We start from the raw sequence: 20,029 nt of genomic DNA, 5'->3' as shown, positions 1-20,029 counted from the left end.
CTCAGCTTGCTTCCTTCCTTTGTTTTTAGTCGCTTCGCTTATCTCGGCTTCTAGTTAAAGGAAATAGTAATTTATATGCTACCTCACATAGGTTGGTATTGGTCTTTATCCTGATTATTGTGTTTGTCATATGTATTGGTAATTTGGTATTGTGCTACTGTTTGCCGATTTCATAAAGGAGTAACTTGGAGCCTGAACTCGCAGGCAAATCATTACATTGGGCGATATCAGTAGAACTGCACAAAAAGATCAGATGGACAGATACTTATGCTGCTGCTATGTACTCCAAAGTTCACCCAGACAAGCATCGATGTTGACAAGCAGAAGTGCCTATATTCATTCGAGTATCAACAGGCATCAACCAATTGTCAAACTCCAAGTATTAGGAGAGTGAATGCCAAAAATATTGCTTGGCGCATAGCCCAAAAAGACATAGTCCAGTCTTTGGTCCCAACTTGTGCCTTTTGGTTATCGGTACATATGGTAGCGAACTGTATGGCATGGAGTCTAAATGTTCCAAACAAGTTGGTTGACGCATATATTCATCTGGCACTTAATTAGTCTGCACGCCAGGGATGCTCCATTTCAATTAAACTACACAAAAAATTTGGGTGGTTCATTTTCTCAACCGCCTCCTTTCTTGTCTTCAATATAGAATTTTTGCGAGGTACAGGACCAAGATGAGCCAGTAAACTAGTTGGATGAAAGTAGTCGCCAAGTTGCTCAAACCTCCCTCGGCACGAGGCCACTATTTAAGGATAAACCTACAAGCCAAGTTCAGATTGTCTGTGCTGCCTCTTATGTACTCGAAAGTTTACTCGTGCAAACATTAATTTTAGCAAGAAGTACCTCTGACTGAACACCATTTACTAGTCTGTACCCTAGGTAATTAAAGTTCGTCCAGGGATGATATTGGTTGTGATCTCAATCATTTGGGTATAGACATACTGAACATGTGTATATCTGAATATTTTTGTGAATTATCTACGAATATTGTCGTGTGATCTATCAATCATTTGGATGCATAGATATGCCAAACTTGTGTATATATGAATCTTTTGAGTTGTTGATTGTGAATGTTGGCTATGAATATGAATGTGTCCTGTGAACCTGATTTTGATATGAATGTTTACCTTTTCTGTTGTACTTGTGTGTGAACTTGTTAGTATGTCTACTGTGAGATTTGTGACGTGTGCGTGTCAACGGCACACCTTCTTCCCGAGAAGAATTGCACCTTCTTTGTTAGGGTAGCAACAGTGCATCAGCTCTTTTTAATATTTTTTCTCTGTCTCCCCCCTCCCCACCTCAACCCATGCCGTAATGTTTTCGGCCTCAAAACAAACATAGTATTGCGTTGTTTTGGGGGCTTGATGAAAAATCGAGTGCTGGTTTCTGTAGGTTTGGCCCGCCCAGCAAATGGTCTGCTGGTCCACCACGGACTGGGAGGCTAAAAATACAAGGTGCATGGTGCAGAGGCAAGTAAAAAAACGCCATCGAGAGCCATCCGCTGAAGAAAAAAATCACGTCTGATGTGCTTCTTCAGTTGCGCCGTCAGCCCCCTCTTTAATCTAGTTCGCTCTATTCCCCAACCGGCATCACGGGAGGGAAGTTTATTTCCCCCTCGCGCCTGCCGGGGGATTGAAGAAGCGCAGCATCGAATCCAACATCGTTGATGGATGCTTGTCCAAGTGATTTTCAGATAAGAAACTGCATGTTTCAGAGGCAGAGCATTTAAATCAACAGGCACTTTGCAAACATGGATAACAGAATGTTGGAAATTTTATTCATGGTAAAAAAAATGGAAGTAACAACAAGTTAACATCATGCTGATCAACATTCATGTATAACACATCTTCATATGATGCAAAGTAAAAAAGATATGCTATTTTCAAAATGGCAACACAGTGTTTTTTTTAAACTGGGAATGGCAAGACAATGTTGAGTGTGCGAAAAACTGGGTAAACTAGGGATGAAATTTTGGTAAGTGTTAGATATTTTTCAACTGCACCAATTGGAATCAAACACGAGCAGTACAACTTTTTGGTGAGAGGGCTGCAGCCACTGGGCTAGTGCGGTATGTTCGCAAGAATGAAGGCGTCTTCCCCGGCTCTGGTTCTTTCCCGGCCGTGTGAGCTCGCCGTGGCGCAGCCGTATGCCGTTGTCAACATGCTCAACAAACGAGAGGAATCCGGAGAGGACTGTACACCGAGAGACTGACAGTGGGGACCTACCAGGTCCAAGCCGTACGCAAGCAAGTGCCCCATTGGAAAAAAAGTTTCCTCCTAATTGTATACTGGCATTGGGGCCCACGGGTTTGTCCACCTTAGTCAATAAATGAAATAAATTTCCAACGATGACGGTCATCGGGGAGCTTTTTTTCAAGGGTATCGGGGATCTTTCTTTTTTGTTGTTGTTGTTGTTGCGGGAAACGGGCATCGGAGATCTAGCTGGTATCATTTTTTTCCAGAGGGCGAACAAGGATCAGCTAGGCCTAGGTTTTGTTTTTTAACATGCGTAGCCCACGACATACGGAGATAGTGGTTTCAACTTATTTTTTGAGGTCCATACCGGCCTATGGGCCTCCCAGCATAGGTTTTACCTTTTCTTAAAGATCGGCAGCCCAATGTATTTTTTTAATGAAACGCGGACCTCTGTTCTATTTATCTATATATAAGAATAATAATGCTATGTCCGATTTATGTTTTCCCTTCTAACCACTTTATATATATTTATATTATTACTATTATCGTATATTTTATAGAGACTTATATATACATTATAAAAACAACCCACGTGTTATCTATTTATATTTAAAAAGTACTTGACGGGTTAACCAGAAAATAGATAATTAATTTAGAAAATACCACAATAATTAGAAACATCCGACCTTTAATTCAGTGGGCCTAATTCCATTGATCAATCTAGAACTGTTAGATCTTCATAACCGGGTGGACCCATATACCCTACGCACCAAATCAGAAACAATCTCTCAATTTTGTTAAAATATGGCCCATATGTGAGTTGGCATATACACGTACATAAATCTTTTTATTGCATAGGTCGATCTCGAGAGCTCATATGTGACGCTTTCTACGTCAAGCAGTCGAGCGATCGCATAGGGGATCGAGAGACTGGGCCGGCCCATCTCTCACACGAACAGTAGCTCACTCTGGAATAAAAAAAATGCGTTGCCAGGAAACGAACACTAGACCTGCTGCTTCCGAGCAACGATTTGAAGCAGTTGGGCTAGCTAGCTTTCTTGATCACAGAACATTGCAGAACCTTAAGAAAACTCATCTCTCTCGCGAACAGTAGCTCACGCTGGAATAAAAAAAATTGCGTTACCATGAGTCAAACACTAGACCTGCTGCTACTGAGCAACGATTCGAACCAGTTGAGCTACCTAGCTTTCTTAATCACAGAACATTGCAAAACATTAAGAAAACTCAAACCCCGATCCAAACATTTTTCAAAAATTCAAACACAAAACATTTTTTTTCAAAAACAAAACGTGAATGTTTTATCAAACATGAACATTATTTTTTTTCATAAATTTTGAGAAAACTCAAACATTTTTTGACACACAAACGAATTTTGGAGACGCGAACATATTTTTTAGAACGGAAACATTTTTTAAACTACCCAAAAAACTGAACAAGAACAATTTTTCAAATTTCAAAACAAAATTTGGAAACACGAACAACTTTTGCAGGCGAATATTTTCTGAAACTCCGGAACAAAATTTGAAAGAACACACATTTTTTAAAATTTGTAAACAATTTTGGAAACAGAACAATTTTCGAAACTCCAAACAAAACTTGTAAATAAGAAAAAAAAATGAAATTTGCGAACAAATTTGGAACAGGAACATTTTTTAAAATTCCCAGACAAATTTATGGAATTTAAGAACATTTTTAAATTTGTGAACAAAATTTGAAATCATGAACATCTTATAAATTTGGGAACAAATTTGGAAAGGTGGAACACTTTTTGAAATCCCTAAACATTTTTCGAATGGAAACAAAATTTTAAAATATGGACAATTTTGAAAAATAGGAATATTTATTAAAACTCACGAATTTTTTTTGAAAACTGAACATTTTTCTTAAATTTTTGAACAAATTTTGCAAAGTTATGAAATTTTGAAAAAAAACATAAAGAAAAGAAACAGAAACTAAAAAAATAAAAGAAACAGAAAAAAACGAAATAAAAAAACAATAGAAATCCAGAAAAAACGATACAGAAAGTGGGCCGGCCCATGTATGTATAAGTTGGCCGGCCCATGTCGTTCGCTCGCGGCGCTCCTCTGTGCGATCCGTCGACAATTCGCCGCGGAGAGCGGCGAATAGGATTTCCCGTCGATCTCTACAGATGCCAAGAAAAAAGGTGGACCTGGGTTGGTGGATATATGCAATCTCTCCAAGAAAAAAATACATTCATATTACAAAGATCGATGTAATTTCTCAGGATCCACATGATTTCACAAACGCAAAAATAAGAGGAAAAGATCCCTCGCCCACGTTTTCGACTCCTTTTTCCGCATGCCGCCGCCATGCCTTGTGGAGGGAGCTTGCATGGGGATGGATTTTGCCCTAGGACTCCGACGGCCGCCTTAAGTGGTGGTACGCCGCAGTTGAGCAGCAGACAGATGCGTACGACGCCATGGCAGCAGCAACAACTGAGAGTAAAACGCCGGGGCCACGCTACAGCGGCCGGTGCAGATGAAGGCAGACGAGGCACTGGCGTCCATGGAGATTGGAAAGCGCATGCTTATTCCCACATGATTTCAGTATGATACGTCGATCATCAGTGCAGATGGCTGCAGCCTGTGCCCCAAACGTGTTAGACACCAACGACATACAAAGAGGAAATTATAGTTGTAAATAAAAAGACATGAGATGTACGTATAAACTTTGGCAAGGATGGCCATGAGAAGGTGAAGGTTACGATGTCTAATATGCGCATGCATGCCCCTGGTAAGTCCCTTGTCATGGATTTTATCTCTCACATCAATTCAATAAACATCACCCTCGATTGCATACCTTGATGATTAAGTTTTGGTTTACTAATGTTTACACATGTAGGATGGTGCTGAGTTTAACACGAGATCAATGCTCTATAGCAAGAAAGCGATGAACTGAAAATATCGAGAAAGCACATTGCATGTTGCTAACTACTTTGGTTTCTTGAGACACTACGTAACCCACACGTTCTCAGCTAGCAACATGACCTCATCTAGGAATTTTAATGGATGTGATTTAACAATGTTGAATTACTTTATGCCCACTATTCACAGTCATGTTAACACTAAACACAAAAGGAAGCTACACTCACCCCACTTAGTTTTATGGTCAGAGCGACACCCAAGGCCGATTCGTGCCCGAGCGCTCCTGCGACCGCCATGCTCGCGCGTGGCCGTCCGGCCGCCGCCGGCCTGATCTCCTAGCTCTCGCCTGCTCCGCGTCCGGCGAGACCAGATCCAGTACCCTTGTCCCGTGCTCTGTCTTCTCCGCGAGCTCCCCTGCTCCTCCGTCTAGTGCTCTGCCTTCTTGGTGATTTCCGGCGATTTCCTGGTGACTGGCGTCATGCCGCTTCTTCTCCTCCCCTTCCTTCTCTGATCTCCTATCTCATCCCTCGTCTCCCGGATTCGCTTCTCCTCTGTGTCTCCTCTCTACTTCCCCTTGTTCCCTCAATCCATCTTGCTCATCCAGATCCCCTTTTGTTGATTCTCTGCTTCTTCCCCCCCCCCCCCCCGTGATACTCACTGCCCTCCGATTCTGTTAGTGACCTGCTGCTGCTCTCCACTTTCGCCACAGATCCGGAGCTTCTGCCCAACGGCCTTATTTTCGCAGATCTGGCGTCTCCTTGCTGTGGGTGACCCCGGGCTCGCGCCGAGCCAGGGGAGTGGGGTGAGGAAGGCAGAGTTATTTGTCTCGATTCCAGATATCTTTTGGGCGCTATGAGGGCCATCGCCTGGAACTGCCGAGGTATGGGCAGAAGCCTTGGCAGTGAGAGGATGCTCTATCTTGCCAACTTGATGCGGTCTACGAAGACACAGGTAACATTTGTTTCAGAAATCAAGTCTTCCAAAGTCCGTTCTGTCGATCTTGTTAATAGGTTTGATGTTGCCAACGGCTTTGTTGTTCCTTCTAGAGGTGCCTCAGGTGGCCTTTGGCTTATGTGGACCGATGAGCTCAAAGTTTCTGTGCATGCTGCTGCTTTTCACTATATTTTAGCAAATGTAGTTCATGCAGCTTCAGGGGTCAACTTTTGTCTTATTTGTATATATGGCGACCCGTATCACAGGCAGACTAATGCCATCTGGGACCAAGTTGCTGATTTTGTCTATGATAACCTAGGAAAGCCCATGGTTTGTATGGGGGACCTTAATGATATCCTTTATGATGTGGATGCGTGTGATGGTAATATCAACTTCTATCGTATGAGTGCTTTCAGGTCTCTTGTTAAAAATTGTGGGCTGTTTGATATTGGTTATAGTGGTCCTGCTTATACTTGGCGTGGTAGGCAACATACTTCTAAGCCCATTCATATGCTTATACTTGGCGTGGTAGGCAACATATTTCTAAGCCCATTCATAGACGTCTTGATCGATGCTTGGTCAATTCTGATTGGTGCGCTTTTTATCCTAATACTAAAGTGCTGAATCTTCCTATTATTCTTGGTGACCATGCTCCCATTTTAATTTCCTCGGAAGGTAAACTTGTTAGGCCTAGACAATCTTTTAAATCTGAAAACTGGTGGCTTATGGAAAAAGATTTTCACTCTTTTGCTAAAAATAATTGGATTTCTAGTTCCCTGACCTCTTTTGCTGCAAAGTCATCTTCTTTGGCAGGATCTTTAAAAGTCTGGTGCAAGAAGAAAAAACCTCTCCAACAAGAACTTGCTGAGCTAGAATCCAGAATCAAGGATTTGCAACAGCTGCCTCTCCACCAACAGGACCATGTTTTGGAAAGTACTCTTACTAATAGGTATGAACTTACGCTTTCCAAACTCAATCAGTTTTACAGGCAAAGAAGTAAAAAGTCTTGGGCTGTAAAAGGTGATCGCAACACAAAATTCTTCCATCAGACTGTGCTCAAACGTAGAAAAAGAAATACTATTTGTTCTATCAAAGATGAGCATGACAATATTCATTTCAAACCGGAGGCCATGATGCAAACGTTTGTTAATTATTTCAGACACATATTTTCCTCTCCTAACACTTATGCTGGCAGGCCTTTTTCTTCCCCTATTTGGACTAATGACAACAATGATCCTACTTATTCTATTCCGAACAAGACTGAACTTTTGCGGATTCTTAAAGACATGAAGCTTAATGCTTCTCCTGGTCCTAATGGGTTCAATGTAGAATTTTATTTAGCTACTTGGGATTGGATTGGGGATGAGGTAACTCAGCTTGTCACTCACTTCTATAATACTGCTACACTTCCCCCTTACATCAATGATACCAATATTGCTCTTATCCCTAAGAAGTTGGTTCCTCTTGTGCCCATGGACTACCGTCCTATTAGTCTTTGTAATGTGCTTTATAAAATCATTGCTAAGTCTCTTGCGAATAGACTTAAGCATCATCTTCCTGATTACATTGACCAAGCTCAACAAGCATTTATTGAGGGTAGACGTATTAGTGACAACGTTATCATTGCTCAGGAAATTGCTCACTCGTTTTCTCTTAAATCCTGGAAATATGATGCCTTTATGCTTAAGATTGACCTTGCCAAAGCTTTTGATCGTTTAGAATGGAATTTCATTGTTTCTGCTCTGGCTCGTAAAGGGCTGCATGGTCATTTTGTTAATTTGGTTCATGCATGCATCTCATCTCCCTCATTCTCTGTTCTCATTAATGGCCAGCCCTCTCCTAAATTTAAGAGCTTCAAAGGAATACGACAAGGCTGTCCCATGTCTCCTTACTTGTTTGTTCTTGCAATTAATGAACTTTCCATCTTGCTTAATGAAGCTTTGCAGGCTAACCAATTGCAGGGAATTTCTCTTGGACCAAACTGCCCCTCTGTCCATTCTCTTCTATTTGCAGATGATCTTCTGGTGTGTGGGCACGCTACTTATCAGGAGGCTCAGACGATGGCCAGTCTTATTCAACACTTTTGTGCTCTTTCTGGTCAAACTCCTAACTGGAATAAATCTGCCATTCTCTTTAGCAATCATGTTTCTCAGAATATTATTAATGATATTAAGCAAGTCTTTCCTGTTGCTAATCTTGATGCTAATTTCACTCATCTTGGTCATCCTCTAATTTTGCCTGCTAAGAATAGGGGTGCTGCTTATAACTTTGTTTTGGATAAATTTTTAAATAAGCTCCACTCTTATAAAGCTAACATGCTATCTCATGATGCCCGTCTTGAACTTATTCGCTCTGTCTTTTCTGCTATCCCTGTTTACTATATGGCAAACATTCTGTTTTCAAAAAAATTTATTTCCAAGCTCACTTCTATCATTAGGAATTTTTGGTGGACAGGGATTAGAGAAATAGATTCTAAGAGGAGTCTTTGTCTCAGAGCATGGAAGGATATTACCAACTCCAAGTCTGAAGGTGGTCTTGGAATCAGAAATCTAAAAGCCGTCAATGAGAGTCTTATTCTTGCCGAGGCTTGAAGGTTAGCTAAAAACCCCTCCTCCTAATTATATTGTGTTCTTCAAGCCAAATATTTTTCTACCACTTCTATTTGGAAAGCTACTAATAATCCACCTAAATCTGCCTTTTGGTCTTCCATTTTAAAAATGCTTCCTAAACTTAAAGAGCATGCCTTCTATCAACTCACCCAAGGTAATGTTTCTATTTGGAGCATGCCTTGGTGCAATCTTTGGAACTCTATTCATGATTTTCTCATTCCTCAACCATCAGGCTTTATTTATCCCTCCTTGGTTAGAGATCTTTGGCAGCCTGGGCAAAGGCAATGGAACCGTCAGCTCATTTTCTCTCTTTTTCAGCAACCTTTGGCTACTCAGATTATCAACATTGATATTCTCGATGATGATAATGCTGATATTCTTTGTTGGCCTTTGGCTCCCAATGGTATTTGCTCTTCCAAAGCTGCTTATAAACTTTGCTTACAAGACATTCATACTAATCCTAGAACTGCTCCTCTGGATGTTCCTTTGGATTTGAAAGCTTTTCTTAAAACTATTTGGAAGCAGAAAGATTTATTGCCCAAGGTTAAAACTTTTGCTTGGAGGATGCTTAGCAAAGCTTTCCCACAGGAATGAGAGCAGGCCGTTTTTCTATTCACATTTCGCAGAATTGTTGTAGATGTGCTCAGCAAGAAGATGAGTTTCACCTTTTCTTTCTTTGTGACTTTGCTAGAGCGGCCTGGTTCTCTGCTCCTTGGTTTCTTAGATCTGACATCCTTGTGCAAGGTCACTCTTCAATGCATTCCCTTCTGATTCACTTTGCTTCTATGGGCCATCCTTATGCATCTTTGGAAAATATTTTCAATTTTATGTGGTGCATTTGGAAGGCTAGAAATGATTTCCTCTTTGAGAGGAAATTTTCTTTTCCCTACCAAATTAAAATTGCTGCTACTAGTTTGAATAATATTCTCCAAGAGGAGATTCTGCCTTCTACTAATATTCAGTCTTTGCAGGCTTCTCAACCTGATAATTCTCCTCTTCCTAAGCAAGGCAATACTCTCAAATCAGACCTTCTCATTAATGGTGCTAAAGTGTTTTCTGATGCTGCTTTCAGAACTTCTAGAGTTCCAGGATTTCAGCAAGGTCAATTGCGCACAGGTGTGGGAGTTTACTTTTGTCTTCCTTCTTCTAATAGGGAAATAAATATTCAGGTTCAAGCTTCAGGCCCTTCGACGGACACTCCTCTTCAAGCTGAAGCAATTGCTCTTGCTTGTGCAGCTCAATTGGCGGCTTGCCTTAACATTCAAACTCCTACTTTATTAACTGATTCTCTTTCTCTTGCCACTGTTGCTGCTGCCAGGAATATTGCTCACTCTTCCACTCCTTGAAATATTAGAAAATAAGTGGCTTCTTTTGTAAACTCTACTTCTAATCTTAATCCCCAAGTTTTTCATATTTCTAGGAATTTGAATGGGATGGCTCACAATTTAGCTCATCAAGTTTTTCAAATGGCTGGAGGACCTACACTCAATTGCTCTTCTAACTCTCATGTCACTGAATCATGTCCTGTAACTGCCTCTCTTGTTGATTTTAATTTTGTAGGAATTCAGCTTCATAAGGTGTATTGCTTTTAGGAGAAAGTTGATAGCTCTGGGAAGTTCCTCATCTCAACATGATATGATGGTCTATGCTCGGTTGTTGGAAAGAAGGAGATTGCTGTCAAAGCTGGAATTTTCTTTTCCCCTTCTCTTCCTTTGTTTCTTAGGACATGCTGTTCTTCAGCAAGGATCTTGTTCCTTGCTCTCTCATATGTCTTTATTCAGCTCTTCTTTCTTTACATCTGCAGTTCTTCTTTCTCTTTATTCTAGCAGATGGTGTAATCTCGACTGTAAAATGTTCTGTGAGCTGAATATATTGGTATCTTCGGGTGCCTTTCTCTGTTCAAAAAAAAAAGGAAGCTTGCATCAAGACTATTTGGTAATACGCCAATCTAATCAATCTTCTATTTCCTAAGCAAGCTAGCAGGGAATCCAACAAGTGGCACTTCAGCATAGTCTTCCTGCATCGGTCACCAGCCCCCAAATCTCCTGTTGACTATCCTTGATCATAACCAGCTCCCTCAAGAGATCAGACCACCTCCGGTAAGTACCATCTCACAGAATTATAGCGTGCTCCTATATTATAGTTTTTGGGTTGTGGAACGGCTTCCATAGCTCTAAAGTCCATTAAGAAGCAAAGGGCACTGGAGTATGCTATCCATTTAGAGTTTTTAGAACATATAATGGTTCGCATAATATTTTGACTCGGTACCTCAATAATGATGTCTAAATGAAGTGCCTCATTAATCAGGTAGATATGGCTTCAGCCGGCTGCTACTAAAAAATACTCAATATTTGTGTCTTCGCGTGATGATTGGAACTTGAGATCCTCTTTAACATTAAAGATTTCGGCACAAAGTTGATCTCCTTTACTTCTGCGAAAAAACAAATATTTAGAAGGTAAGAAGTTAAAAAAGTAACAGATCATCCTAAACTTGAGCAGTAATATGTAATCAGTGGTCGACCCACCATTTGGACGAGCAAGGCCGGCCCAGGTCGGAAGCGGCAGAACAAGGTACTCTTCTCAGTCCAAAGACCAGCAGGCGCATCGCCATTGATCTTTGTAGTCGTCCGTCGGCGCATCGCCGTTGATCTTTGTAGTCGTCCGTCACCTGCCACTTTCTGTAATAATATTATAATATGGTCCTCTTTAACTTTATATTTGCATTCCCTATTGTGCAGGAATAAAGAATGAAAACAAAAGGTCGTCCACACAGCAAGGAATTTGAGAAACCTGCCAAGGTGGTTCAAACAAATCAAATATGCAATCTAACAAGGTGATCTGTTACTAATTGCGAATCTTTTATATCTTACACCACAAGAATGTTACAACTAAAAAGGTAACACTTCCAATTAGGCACAAGAGGTTCCTAATTGATTTTATTTTGAATTGTTATCTTATTGATGCAAATCCAGACGATAAAAAAAATGGCAAGATTGAAAAGGAGAATGATATTACAGACAAGAAAAATAGTCAGTCTTTGATCATACATGGGGATGTCCCACACTACGCAACTACATCAAAAGGACAACCTTTGATACAAGTGAGGTAAGAAAATCTTCACAAAGCTCTACTCGCATGTGTATTATCATCCATTTGGTTCTAAACTTTACCACTAATGATGCACGACTGGTAGTTGTATACATGAAGCAACATTATGTACCCCATACAACATAAATTTACTGGAAAATATCAAGCACATACAAATGAAGAGGTGCGCAGATGATCTTTATAAAAAAGATACCTTTTTAAATACACAAATAAAGGTGATGGCCAATCCACGGTGCTAATACGAAACAATGAGATCAAGAGATGACGCGTGTTGGAGAATATTTCAATTTGAAATGCACTTCAGAGATCCCTGGATTGAAAGATTGACTTTCCACCTGGAAAATGAGCAACAAGTAATTTTAGCAGATTCTACAGATTAAACAAAGATAGTAAGGAAAGCAGGGAGAATCACTAAATTTACACAGTGGATGCAGATACACAAGATGTGTGAGGAAGCCAGAGAATTAACATATGCAGAGTTCCCGTCAAAATAGGTATGGAAGAAAGACACGAAGTGAAGCAAAAGGAAGAAATGAAGATCAGTTGGAAGGATATATTATGCCCATCCCGCAATCAGAAAAAAATAGTATATGTGAATACTACTAAACTCAAGAAAGGATGCACATGTTTCTAAGACATGAGAACAGTAAATGGAGTTGTGCACACATCATACAGATTTGCTTGCGAGGCACTAGGATTTCTCAATGACAACAGAGTGGCTTCAGTGGGCGATTGGCAACCACCTAGGACAACTATTCACAATAATATTATGCCACTGCCAAGTCAGAAGACCAATGTTATGCCACAAATTCACAGAAACAAGGACGCGCCTTGGTGGAATTAGAGACAAGCTCGAAAATAAACTCAAGGTAAACCCCGGAATTGAGCTCCCAGTTTCTTCAGAAATAATTGAACTTGGAAACAGGCTATTGAATGAAGAGATTAATTACAACAAAGTGGAGCAAAAAGAAGACCACTCGAGGATCTTTGGTAGTTTGAACTCCGAACAACATCTGAACAAAGACGAGCAAAAATATTCGATGACCAAGCCCGGCTGCCTCTCCTGCGGACGAAGACAAATTTTTGAGCTGCCTCAGTTTGGGACAGTGACTACGCGTCCGAGTCGGAGCTTGGGGACAACAACACCGCCACGAACCTCACATGTTTAGTTTTCATGTGTGCGTATAAATATACTTACATTCTTTTTGATTTTGACTCACTAATTATTATCTACAGTACCTTATACTTCAAAACAGAATCACATGTTTTCCCATGATTTCTAGGGAAAATGGGAAAACATTTTTCACTAAAAAGCATTCCCTTAATTACATTATATTGGTTCAACCACACAAACAAAGCAACCGGTTACGAAAAAAGTATATGACAAAGTCCGGAAAAGGGAAAAGGGGACCTTCGAAGAATGTCGCCGATGTGTAGGATGCATCTGGCGCTCAAGGGGAAGAAAACATCTCCTGCACGAACACTGACTAAAGAAGGATCACACTGTGGATGGATCAAAGCTGACTGCGGGAGACGAAATCCAAGCCCACATCACCTGCACGAACGCTGACCGCAACAACACCGCGTAGATCGATGATCTCGCCTCCTCCCTTGCGCGGCTCCAGCTTGGGCCCTGCTACCCCTCCATCGCTATTTACCAGCCTAGCAGACCGAGGATGCACACGAGGAGAAAAAACAGCCGCCATCGAAGGTCACACTGTGGTCTGTGGCTGCAACGGCGAATCGAGCTGTGGGGCACCCTGTGGCTGCAACAGAAAATCGAGCTGTGGGGGTGGCTGCAGGTGAGGACGAGCAAGCTCAAGGCACAGAATCAAGGAAGAAAGCTGATGGGAGCTATTCGGCGCCGGCGGCAGAAATGTTGGAGTGACCGGAGAGAGTAGGAAAGACTGAAAGAGAGAAATGGGATCGGGCAAGAGGAACATGTCACTGTGTGAAAGTGTGAAGGGGAAAGAGGAATGTTTTTAGGGTGCGTAGGAAAGATGTGTGGTCGCTATGTCCATCTGCATGGGCCTTTTTTTGGTATAAATCCCATAATATTTCACCAGCAGAGGAAATGAACTTTTATAGAAATAAGACAGAAAAATTCTACTCAGAAGTCGAGAAGACTACATAGAAAGGAAGGCGAACAATTAGCATGGTGGGAACCAGTGATGTTTTGTACATGTATTGTACCATGCACAATGCATTTCCAATGAAAAAATTATGGATGATGTTTTTTTTAAAAAGCGGATAGTCGAACTGTGGACGATGTTTCTTTTGTAAAAAATGGACAGTCTAAGAGCAAACTATGTTAACGTGATACAAACGACTGTTTGATACCGCTAAGCGAGTTTTATTCCACTTATGGTCCCTAAGACAAAATCCGAAGCAGAATTTGGTACACGGCACACCCAACAAGTGGTTCTACCATAGAATGATCAATACTAGCCAATCTTATTTTAATTGAGCCCGTGTGTCAGGGACGAATCCAGTGAGAGTGTCGTGGGTGCCATGGCACCCTTCCAAAATTATAAAATAAATTTTACTATATAATTAACACTAAATACCCATTGTTGCTATTTTCAAACTATTGTTAAGATTATGACGATGTTTAATGCAAACTTTGAGCTGTGGCATCCCAAGCCCATTATTCTAGGTCCGTCACTATCGCATGTCTTAACTTAACTTACCTAAATCAAATGACCATCAACACAATTACCTACCAAGAAAGTTTTAGTGGATGCGTGCAATATATAAATACAATCTAACATTTTATATCAAATTAAAATGAAATCACTTGGAGTGCAAGAATCACCATATATTGAAACAAATACCTAGCAATCTTGAACATCGTTAGCAAATCAACAGATGCCTACACAAAAACAATGATAACTACTAAATTTGTGTTTACAGAAAAAATATAACTAAGCAACATGAGAAAAAATCTGAAAAATTATACAAATACAATTTGAACAACGAAACTGATCATAAAAAATGTTAGTACATCATGCATAATTAACACGTAAATGACGAAGGGATAACACAATATTTATATATGGGTAAAACCCCAAATATACCAAAGATAAAACTATTTTCACAAAGGTCTAATATTTACAAATGGCATCACATGTAATTTCAAAAAAAGATAGAGAAATGAAATCATATGTTCCCATCAATCAACTTTATAAATTTTTAGCCCGCACATCGAGCGGGCCACTTTTCTAGTTAACTTATAAAAGTAAATGTTTAACAGAAGTTGGCATGGAAAATTATGGTTGTTTCTGACTCACAAGTAAGGAAAATCCTGATGATTGCATACAAAAGCTTGTGAAGATTTTAATGACAATGTAATAATAACGTGCTCATTTTTGTTTTGTGAAAAAACTTGCTAATTTGTTAATTTTATATAAAAAAATATGTCGCTTCGGTTTATTTTTTGATATTAATTGCTCCTTCTAACCTAACATTATATATAGAACGAGCCAGCTAATTCATGTATTTCAAGAAACTGCAAATGGTCTGAAACTTCTTAGAAAATATTAAATAGGCCGCATTAACGCGAAATTATTTGTTCACCCAGCCCAACAAATGGACTGTAAATTTTAGAAAACATGGGTTAAATATATGCCACATTTTTGCAGGCTCACATTTGGGCCAATAGGTCGAAGCCTACGCAAGGCCTTGTCAACTTGGTCAACAAATGATTATGAGATCCACAACCATTGGATTTATATCCAATAGCCGGCATGCACCTTCAATCTCTCGTCTTCTTCCTCCAGCATCGCCGGGACCGCCGGGTCCGGCCTCCGACGGCTAGCGGCTCTGCTTAGCACGCATCGCTGCGAAGCGCTACCCCACCACCGGCCAGGCTATCCCTCCACCCCTCCACACCTCCTGTTATTCTCCACCGACTACAGCCCCACGCCGCACCGGAACCAGTTATAACCCTTGTACTCCTCTCAATCCGCGACTCCACTGCCGCGTCTTCCCATCTTCGGAGCGTTCCCGTCCGGGGCCTCGCCGTCATCCACCACCTCGCTGCGCTCGGCGCGACGTGGTCAAAAAACGTGAGTCATCAGATGAGGACTGTACATGGAGAGCCTGACGGCCGGGACCCACGAGGTCCGTGGTCGCATGCAAGGAAAGTTCCTCCCTAGTAAGCTGAAAAACATGTTTCCTCCCCCTGACAGCTAGGACCCACCGGCTATATCTTCTCACGGAAGGAAGTGCCTCCTTGTTATGTAGAAAAAACTATTCCTCCCGTTGACAGCTGGGACCCGTCAGATTTGGTGGCTGATTTGTGCGCCTACTAAGTGGACGTGTACGCAGGGCTTTGTCAACTTAATCAACGAATGATTCTAGCAGGTGGCCCATTGGATGTTAATCCAACAGCCGTGCTCCTTCTTCAGCCTTTGTTCTTGCTCCTGTCTCCCATGGGCGGCACCGCGGCAGTGCTGCGGCGCACCCCGAACCAGTCAAGTTTCCCACTCCTCTTCATTTGCGAATCCACTGCCGCGTCTTCCCCATCTCCAGGCCGTTCCAGTCTAGGCCTCGCCATCGACCACCGGCCTTGGTGCACTCGGCACGGTGTGGTCAATGTGGTCAACAAACAAGAGCCATCGGAAGATGACTGTACGTGAGAGGCTGATAGTGGGGACGCACCATGCCCATGGACGCATGCATGCAACTGCATCCTTTTTACCATGAAAAATAATGTTTTCTCCCCTAACTTCTGGGACCTAGAAACTACATGTTCGCACGCAAGGAAGTGTGTCCTTATTACGGGCAAAAAAAGATTCCACCCTCATAGCTGGGACCCAGCAGCTATATCTTCGCACGTAAGGAAGTGCATCCTTATCCTCCCTGACAGCTGGGACCCACCCGATCGAAGCATACGCATCGTTGTCTTTCTTGTCGCGAATGTGTACATACATACTGGTCGATCCATCACTCTGCAACAATGAACCATGGCTAAGTAAGTAGCGGCACATGTCATAGCAGAGCTCCCCAAGTAGCAGTTCAGGCTGTCCCGTCTAAACCGTGTACACGTACATATGGCCACACGCCAAAATATAAGGCCACACACGTACATACGGGCAGGGTCTCGAACGCCTACTCGCGCATACGTACGGCCAGGGCTTGTGTACATGGTTGGGTCAGAACGGAGAAACTGCATCGTCGTCGTGTTCATCGGGAGCCAACTGGCTTGGACGGAACAGTCGATCAAAACGAGGCCTGGCGTACCGTAGAACGGAGAAAGCGACCTTGTGTTCGACTGGCCACGGTCGAAACGGGAGCCTGTTCATTGGGAGGGGTCTAGCGTACCACAAAATAGAGGAAACAGACTTCTCTTGGACCTCCTACGGTCGAAACGGGGTCCTATTGATCGGGAGGCGTGTGGCATACCGCAAAACGGAGGAAACAGACTTGTTTTGGAGCGCTACGGTCGAAACAGGGGTCCTGTTCATTGGGAGGGGTGTGGCGTACCGCAAAACGGGACTCCACGGGATACTGTTCATCTCCACTGTCGACTGCCTCCATGGGCTACTCTTCATCCACCGTTGACGTCCTCCAGGCTCCACCTATGACTGTTCATCCACGAGCTCCTGTTCATCCAGCCTCCACCGCTCCTCCACCGGCTACTGTTCAACCAGCCCTATCCACGGGGTCCTATTCAACCACCCCTCTGCGCGATACTGTTCATCCAGCCCTCCAACGGCTACTGTTCAAGCAGCCCTCCACGGGGTCCTGTTCATCCACCCCCAACCGGCTCGATCGGGGTCCTTTTCATCCAGCGGCAATGGCCTCTACTACCACGGGGTCCTATTCATCCCCCCCAATGGGAACTGTCATCCAACCGCCCTCCCCAACAACGCTCACTGTTCATCAAGAGGCACCATCAATCAGATTCAGTTAGCAGCAGTAGTGAAGGAGTCACTCAGGTTTAGTTAACAGCAAGGGATCGAGCAGGGTTTAGTAACGTAGCTAGTGCAATCGCTCGGGTTCAATTAGAGCCCAACGCCTTGCTCGAGTTCAGTTAGAGCGCAACGCCTCGCACACACGCGCGTATGTGTACGAGAGAACCACGCAAACCTCAATGCATCGCTCGGCCCCGACCACCCACCGTAACCGGGAACTCCCCGATATGTTCCTCGCCCTCTGTTCTACCACGTTTTTTACGTCATGGACGGCCCAAAGAATGTCATGCAGTTGCATCTCCGACCCGTCCAGGACAAAAATCCCATTTTCTGTCATGATTTTTTATCATAGAAGTAGGAGCCCACCACATCTATGATGATATCGGGTTTTGTCACAATTATGATCATAGAAGTGTCATAAGCATGACAGAAAGAAAATCATTCGGCCCAAAATGTCACAAATGTGTCTTTTTTTGTAGTGAATCCTTAAACCAAAATTATTCCAGTTGGGTCCACTATATTTATCTATATGCGGTATTACTCTGCCATTCCAAGTAAATTTGCATGTGCCACCTCTAAAATATTCAAATGAACATCTGTTTTGTGGTCCCGTACCACTCATGGAGCGATAGGGGGTGGTCAGTATCTTCCATGCTAAGCGGGTTATTCTCATGATGAGTGAGTATTCACTTGTTCTTGCACGAGAGGGGACGGTAATCGGGATGCCCAGTCCCATGTTTAAATTTGCAAATAATAAAACAAAACTCCCCCGGAAAGTTGTTGGTATGGAGGGCACCTGAGGATTCGGTTAGCCATGGCTTGTGTTTGTTGGTGGAGGGGGGAGTAAACTTTACTTTACCGCTTCGGTACCGCCGGTAATGTGTTTAGCATGGAAGATATTGAAAACACCCAGTCGTAACTTTGACAAGAAAGGTATACCTCCCAAATTTATATTTATCCCTAATTTAAGCTTTGAGTTCTGGCACATATGCAAATTCCTGATTCCCTCTTCGAAAGGCATATCTATTTACTTTTATGTTATTTTACTTTTATTGAGTCATCACCTTCTCAAACAAGCACCATTCCTGAGAGCACTATTGTCATTCTCATGTGTCGTGTATAGTTAATGTTGTGTGCATCATGACTGGATCTCTTCAACCATGAATTACAATGTTTAGTCACTTCTTGAACTTTAGAGGTGCTACACATTTATGTTTTGCAGTCTCAGAAAGGGCTAGCGAGATACCATGTTGTCATGTTATATCATGATTGTTTTGACAAAGTGTTGGCATTTGAGATATTTTATCATTGCTCGCTAGTTGATTATGCCATTGATATGAGTGAATATAATTTCTAAGAGTTATTATTTGCGTGGTTAGTCATAATCTTTGCTGAAAACCTAGGTATTATTTAAGCATATATATAGACACATGAACAAAAGAGTTCATAAAAGTTTTTCTTTATCACTTTTTGTTTGTCAACTAAATTGCTTGAGGACAACTAATGAGTTAAACTTGAGGCGGTTGATACGTCTCCATCGTATCTACTTTTCCAAACACTTGTACTCTTGTTTTGGACTCTAATTTGCATGATTTGAATGGAACTAGCCTGTACTGACGTTGTTTTCAGCGGAACTATCATGGTGTTGTTTTTGTGCAGAAATAAAAGTTCTTGGAATTGGATGAAACTTTTTGGAGATTTTTATGGACCAAATAAAAAATACTGGAGAAAAGACCTACTGGAGGAGGGACCCCTGCTACCCACAAGGCAACAGGGCACACCCTAGTGTGTTGTGGGGCCCATGAGGCTCCGCTGACCCTAATCCGGATACTTTAAATTTCTATTTTCCGAGAAAAAGAGGAGAGAAAGTTTCATCATGTTTCATGATACGGAGCTGCCGCTAATGACCCACAAGTTTAGGGGATCAATCATAGTCCTTCCGATAAGTAAGAGTGCCGAACCCAACGAGGAGCAGAAGGAAATGACAAAGTGGTTTTCGGCAAGGTATTTTCTGCAAGCACTGAAATAGTCAGCGACAAGTAGTTTGATAGCAAGATAATTTGTAACAAGCAAGTAATGCTAATGGTAAATAAAGTGCAGCAAGCTAGCCCAATCCTTTTGGTGGCAAAGGACAGGCCAAAACAGTCTCTTATGATGCCATAGGAATTTCATCATGCCACTTTCATCATGTTGGTTCGGTTTGTGTTCGCTACTTTGATAATTTGATATGTGGGTGGACCGGTGCTTAGGTGATGTTCTTACTTGAAAAAACCTCCTACTTATGATTAACCCCCTCGCAAGCATCCGCAACTATGAGAAAAGTATTAAGATAACATCTAACCATAGCATTTGTC

At 42.1% G+C, this 20,029-nt stretch overlaps 1 long non-coding RNA gene across 2 annotated transcripts; it reads right to left on the bottom strand.

Annotated features, from left to right (window-relative positions):
• Positions 1-4,407: 4,407 nt before the first annotated feature.
• LOC125532151 (uncharacterized) lies at positions 4,408-13,733 on the bottom strand. Of its 2 annotated transcripts, none has more exons than XR_015607783.1 (5): positions 13,169-13,733; positions 11,951-12,092; positions 11,175-11,327; positions 10,918-11,080; positions 4,408-4,826 (listed from the first exon to the last, which is right to left on the bottom strand). It is a non-coding gene; the product is annotated as an uncharacterized LOC125532151 (long non-coding RNA). The 2 variants fall into 2 exon arrangements; XR_007293786.2 differs by lacking the exon at positions 4,408-4,826 and adding an exon at positions 10,034-10,544.
• Positions 13,734-20,029: the final 6,296 nt, after the last annotated feature.

The sequence above is a fragment of the Triticum urartu genome, chromosome 6A (assembly GCF_056163025.1).
Source record: "Triticum urartu cultivar PI428250 chromosome 6A, HENAU_Tu73, whole genome shotgun sequence".
Lineage (NCBI taxonomy): Eukaryota > Viridiplantae > Streptophyta > Magnoliopsida > Poales > Poaceae > Triticum > Triticum urartu.
Note: the sequence above shows the minus strand (reverse complement) of the source record. Positions and strands in the feature narration are given on the sequence as shown.